Source organism: Galeopterus variegatus, unplaced genomic scaffold (genome assembly GCF_000696425.1).
Source record: "Galeopterus variegatus unplaced genomic scaffold, G_variegatus-3.0.2 Scaffold5197, whole genome shotgun sequence".
Taxonomy (NCBI): Eukaryota; Metazoa; Chordata; class Mammalia; order Dermoptera; family Cynocephalidae; genus Galeopterus; species Galeopterus variegatus.
The window spans coordinates 15,788-22,658 of NW_007731308.1; the positions used below are offsets into that span (position 1 = coordinate 15,788).

Here is a 6,871-nt window from a genome sequence, read left to right on the forward strand (position 1 = left end):
GAACCGGCCATCCCTATGTGGGATCTGAACCCGGGGCCTTGGTGTTATCAGCACCACACTCTCCCGAGTGAGCCACGGGCCAGCCCTACTTACTCATTTTATGATCTTTTTATTTTGCTGATTTCTGAGTTATGTAATGTTAATTTAAAAGCATTCAAAGTTACACATACCAATTGACTGTCAGTGTTCTACCCAAAGTTCCTCTGTAAGTTTCCTTCTCAAAATTAGGGGATGGTGGACATTAGCATTTGGGATTTCTTTCATGTTGGTAGATTCTTTTGGCCCAAAACTGAATATTCTACCCCTTAATGGCAAATATCTGAAATTTTATTAATAATGTAATAGTGGAAAATTTAATAGTGATGATGATTACAATAATAGTTTTTTGCATACTTATTTACTGAACAGTACAGAAGTGAAATATAATATTTAACATATTTAAAATATATTTAAAACATATTTTCACGTATTCATTTTTTAATCATTATTCTTTCTACTCCATTTTAGAAGAAACCTTGGAAGTTAACAAGCAGAGAGGCAACTAAAAGATGTTATGAGTGGGGCCGGCCTGGTGGCGCACTGGAGAGTGCAGCCACTTGGGAGTGCGGAGGCGCTCCCGCCAAGGGTTCAGATCCCATGTGGAGACCGGTTCCCGCTCACTGGCTGAGCGCAGGGCGGGTGCGACACCGAGGGTTGCGATCCTGTTACCGGTCAGTAAAAAAATACAAAAAGGAAAAAAAAAAAAAAAAGATGTTATGAGTAAAGTTATATATATCTCCATGAAAATAAAGACAGAGGAAAAAGGCAGTGAATATGAGCAAATTAGAAGGATATACTCTGAATTCAGACATTGTTTCTTCAAGACAAGGCCTGTATCAATGTGACTCAGTTAGAAAGAATTAGAAACTTAGACTTAACATATTATGAAGGAATCTATGTAAGAAAGAAATGCTGTGAACATAATAAGTATATTATAACTCATCCTATATTGTAGTAACTCCCATTAAGTAAAATCTGTATAGAAAGGGGTTCAGAAATAAACTCTTCAAATACCTGACAATACACAGTGGAGAAAAACCCTATGAACTTTGCCAGTGTAAGTTACTTATATTCACATGCCTTTAGACACTAGAGAAATCATGCAGCAGAGGGACCCTGTACATGTGAAGAATATCAGAAAACCTTCATCCAGTTATTCAAACTAACTGAGCATGAGAAAATTCAAACTGTGGAGAAACTCAGTGAATGTAATCAATTTGGAGAACTGGTTTTGCTTCTGGCAAAACCTCATAGAACAGAACATGAGAAAATGTAAGCCTTGTGAATGTGAAAGAGCTTCCATTCAGATGTCAACCTCATAAATCACCAGAGAATTCATATTAGAAAGAAATATTCATGTAAGAAATATGGGAAAGCCTTCAGCCACAAATCAAATATCATTGACCATGACAAAATCCATATTGGAGAGAAACGCTTTGAATGTAATGAATGTGGAAAAACCCTCAGCCAGAAGCAGTACCTCACTGAGCATCACATTGCTCACTCTGGAGAGAAATCCTACAAATGTAAGGAATGTGGAAAATCATTCAGGCAGAAGGAAAATTTTCTTACTCATCAAAAAATTCATACTACAGAGAAACTGGTTGGATGTAATGACAGTGAGAAAGTGTTTATTCAGAAGTCAAGCCTCATTAAACATGAGAAAATGCATACTGGAGAAGAATCCTATACATGTAAAGAATGTGGGAAAACCTTCAGCAGCAAATCAGATCTCACAAAGCATGAGAAAATTCATATTGGAGAGAAACCCTTTAAACATAATGAATGTGGAACAGCCTTTAGCCAGAAGTAGTACCTCATTAAACGTCACAACATTCATACAGGAGAGAAACTCTTTGAATGTAATTAATGTGGAAAGTCCGCTCAAATCACATCACTTATTGTACATGTGAAAATTAATACAGGTGATAAACCTTATGAACATAAGGTATGTGGGAAAGCCTTTTCTCAAAGCTCATCTCTTACTGTACATATGAGAAGTCATACAGGTGAGAAACCCTATGGATGTAACCAGTGCAGGAAAGCTTTCTCTCAGTTCTTAGCTCTTGCTTTACATGTGAGAACACATACAGGTGAGAAGCCTTACCAGTGTAGCAACTGTGGGAAAGCATTCAGCCAGAAATCACTCCACATTAGGCATCAGAAAATTCATACTCATTAAAGATAATGGAATGCCTTGAATACAGCAAAGGCTTCAATAGCAATTTATACCTCCCAGCACATCAGAATTCACTCTGGGGCAAAACGTTGTTAATGTGGGAAAGCCTTTAGCAGGAGCTCAAAATATGTAAGACATCAGAACATTCTTACAAGGAGAAAAAATATAATGAAAAGCCTGTGTCCAACAGTTTTTCAGTAAACATCATAGTTAATCCTGAATCTTTGGAAACATTCCCAGGCTAGCCAGTTAGCTCAGTTGGTTATAGTGTGGTGTTATAACACCAAGGTCAGGGGTTTGGATCCCTGTACCAGCCAGCTGCCCTCCCCCCCCAAATTCTCATTAAATTCAGAGATAAGACATGTATGCCAGGTATCACCACTAAAATGTCAGTGTAATCCTAGAGGCTGTAGCCAATGCAATAAGATGAGGAAGAGGAATAAAGATGGGAAGGTAATAAATATTTTCAGATGATATGATTGATAGCTATAATTATTAAACCCATGGTTTTATGCATTAATGGATATTAGATTAATGAAATGGTTACAGTCCAATTTGGTGAACAAATTATGACCTAATTAATGTTATGGGTGGTAATTGGCTTTTTCTATAGAAAGAGAAAGAGAGGGAGGGATAGATGCGGAGAGACAGACAGATTCCTGCCTTATATCTTACATTAAAAAAAGAAAAATCCGGGCCGGCCCGTGGCTCACTCGGGAGACTATGGTGCTGATAACACCAAGGCCACGGGTTTGGATCCCATATAGGGATGGCCAGTTCGCTCACTGGCTGAGCGTGGTGCTGACAACACCAAGTCAAGGGTTAAGATCCTCTTACCGGTCATCTTTAAAAAAAAAAAGAAAAGAAAATTCCAATGTGGAAAAAAAATTCTTTAACTTTAGGAAATGACTTAATGATCTTGGATACCGAGAAGGTTTCCTTAAACTAGACCCCCAGATATCCCACAATTTCTTTTTTTTTTAGATGCCTTAGAGAAACTCTGATATATATACACAGGAAGATGTGTACCATGATATTCTTTTCAGTGTGATTCCTGGTAATTAAAAATGATTAACATGGGCCAGCCCGTGGCTCACTCGGGAGAGTGTGGTGCTGATAACACCAAGGCCCCGGGTTCAGATCCCATATAGGGATGGCCGGTTCGCTCACTGGCTGAGCGTGGTGCTGACAACACCAAGTCAAGGGTTAAGATCCCCTTACCGGTCATCTTTTAAAAAAAAAAAAAAAAATGATTAACATGACTTCAGGTAGCCAGTAATACCTATCATTAGGGAAATGGTTGAATAAAATGTGTTATGTTTATATGATGGAATACTGTATAGCAATTAACTGCAACAAGCTATATTTATTAATAAAGATCACAAAACCATGATATTGGATGAAAAAAATCAAGGTGCAGATGATGCACATAATATAATGATATCTTTAATTTGAATAAAAACATTTGATTATGAGTACAGGTATGTATATAAAGGTATAAAAAAGGATTGGTAGTTTGTATGCTAAATTCATGACGGGAGACTGCCTTTGGGGACAAGGAAGTAGGAAGAAGAATGGGATGAAGTGATGTTTAGAGAAGATTTTGGCTTCACAGCTAATATCCATATGTTATTTTAAAACTACAGAGGAACATAAAATATTAGTTACTTCCCAACAGTGGTAATACACACGTTTGTCTTACTGTTCTTTGGGTCCATAAAGTTTTTCATAGTTAAGAAAGGGGAATTTATAATACCTTTAGAAATAATGTAACAGTGGTCTCCATTTCCAATCAGATACTGGGGGGGGGGGGGTTCTAACTAGAAAATACTTGTGAAAATTTCTAACTGCTGTAAAAAAATATTTAATTGGTTTATTAAAAATGAAATCAGTGGCAGTATAATAAATAATTTAATTTGCTGTTTTAGTATATGCTATGTAATTTTAATAAATAGACTATGCACAGTGTATTAGTCCGTTTAGGTTGCTTATAACAAACTGCTTGGAACTGGGTAATTTATAAAGAAAAACAAAATTTATTGCTTACAGTTTCTGAGACTGGGAAGTCCAAAGTCCATCTGGTGGTGGCGACAGTGACCCAGGGGTCTCACATTGCCAGATGGTGGAAGCAGAGAGAGCAAGAGAGAGTGCTTTTCATTGACTCTCTTTTTAAAGCCCTCAAAACCACCCCCTGACCACCATTTTTAATCCATTCCCTAAAGCATGATCCTACAATCTAATCACCTCTTCAAGTATCCACCTTTCAATTACTATAATAGGATTTCTCACCTTCTTAACAGTCACGGTGGGGACCAAGTTTCTAATACATAAAACTTGGGGACACAATTCAAGCTTCAGTGAGTTTGGGGGGGGACATAATTCAATCCACTATATTCCACCCTGGCCCCCCAAAACACATGTCCTTTTCACATGCAAATACATTAATTTCATCTGCAAAGTCTTAATTTGTTTCAACTCAAAAGTCCAAAGTTCAAAGTCCCATTTGTGAAATCAAAGACAAGTTATCTACTTCCAAGATACAATGGTGGGACAAACATAGGGTACATATTCCCATTCCAAAAGGGAGAAATAGGCCAAAAAAAAGAGGAACAGTCCCAAACAAGTCTGAAACCCAGCAGGGCAGTCATTAAATCTCAAAGCTGGTGAATCTTGTAATTTGACTTCATGTTCTACGTTCTCTGCATGCTGGTGTGGGGGTTGGGTCCCCAAGTCCGCTGGCAGCTCTGCTCCTATGGCTTTCCCAGTCTTAGGTGATGCTTTAGCTCTCATGGGCTGCCGTTGCATGATGGTAGCTCTACAGGTCTAGGGCCTCCATGGTGGTCCTGCTCTCACGGCTCCACTAGACATGGCAGTGATGGGGTTTCTCTGCTGCAACTCTGACCCCACGTTTCCACTCAGCATTGCTCTAGCAAAGGTTGTCTGCAGTAACTCTGCCCCTGCGACAGATCTCTTCCTAGGCCCCCAGACTTTTCCATATTGCCTTTGAAATTGGGGGTTGAGGCTCCCAAGCCTTCCCAGCTCTGACATTCTTTGAGCCTGCAGACCTAACACCATGTGGACTCTACCAAAAGCTTCCGGCTTGTATATTCCAAAGCTGTATGTCCAGCCACACCTGGGGCCAAGTTAGCGATGGCTGGAACAGCCAAAGCAGCTGGGGTGCTTGAAGCAGCTTCTTGAGGTGGCCCTGGACATCGAGCCCAAGGAGGGCACCTCAGGCCTGTTCCCCAAGACTATTTTGTCTCCCTAGGTCCTTGGTCCTGAAATGGAAGGGTTGGTCCCAGAGGCTTCTGCAATGCCTTCAGGTCCTTTTTCTCCTTCTCTTGATAATCCCTTTCTTTTGTACTAATCTTCTTAGCTAATGGTCTCTGGGCTGCACCACTGCATGCTCTCTGCTTCTCTACCACCCACCAGACTGCAAATATTCCAAATCTTTATGCTATGCTTCCCATTTAAATTCTGGCTTTATGTCATGCCTTTGCCACCATAACCCACAGTAGGCTGTTGCAAGTAGCCATGCAGCTTCCTTAGTGCTATGCTGGTTAGAAATTTCTTCCACTATATACTCTGGTTTACAACTGTTAAGTTCCAACTTCTACAAAGTCCTAGGGCATGGATGGAATGCAGCCAAGTTCCTTGCCAGTTCACAGCAAGGGTGATCTTTGCCCCAGTTTCCAATAAATTCTTTCTTATTTCTGAGAACTCCTAAGAATGGTCTTTACAATCCATATTTCTATCATCATTCTGCTCACCACCACATAACTAGTCTCTAAGACATTCCAAACATTCCTGTCTTTTTGTCTTCTTCTGAGTCCTCCAAACTCCTCCAACTTTTCCTCAACACCTAGTTCCAAAGCTGTTTCCACATTTTCAAGTATCTGTTATAGGCAACACCCCTCTTCTCTGGTACCAATTTTCTGTATTAGTCCTTTTTGTGTTGCTATAAGAGAAATACCTGAGACTGGGTTATTTATAAAGAAAAGCAAAATTTATTGCTTACAGTTTCTGAGACTGGGAAGTCTAAAGTCCATCTGAAGGTGGTGACAGTGACTCAGGGGTCTCACATTGCAAGATGGTGGAAGCAGAGAGAGTAAGAGAAAGTGTTTCTCATTGACTCTCTTTTTAAAGCCCTCAGAACCACCCCCTGACCACCATTTTTAATCCGTTCCCTAAGGCATGATCCTACAATCTAATCACCTCTTCAAGGCTCCACCTTTCAATTACCATAATAGGATTTCCCACCCTCTTAACAGTCACAGTGGGGACCAAGTTTCTAGTACAGAAAACTTGGGGGCACAATTCAAACTTCAGTGAGTTTTGGGGGACATAATTTAATCCACTACACATGGTATATTATGCATAGTCTATTTTCTGATCGTTTCTAGCATTGTTTTGCAAGAGATCATTTAGACTCACATTTGTAATTATCCTTTCATTAAATAATGATACATGCAGCGTGGAGAGAATTCAGTTTTTCAGAGAGACTGACTAAGGTGTTGATATCCTGATTTGTTCACTTTAATTTGAATAGTAAAGGCTTTAGAAATTTAGATTTTCGTTACAATATTTTAAATGAAGAAAATCATTCTACTTTCTAGGTCTTCCATTAAGCCACTGAATAAAATACAGACACAT

The 6,871-nt window shown here is 39.3% G+C and overlaps 1 pseudogene; it reads left to right on the plus strand.

Moving 5' to 3' along the window:
• Positions 1–804: 804 nt before the first annotated feature.
• LOC103604509 lies at positions 805–2,221 on the plus strand (annotated as a pseudogene).
• Positions 2,222–6,871: the final 4,650 nt, after the last annotated feature.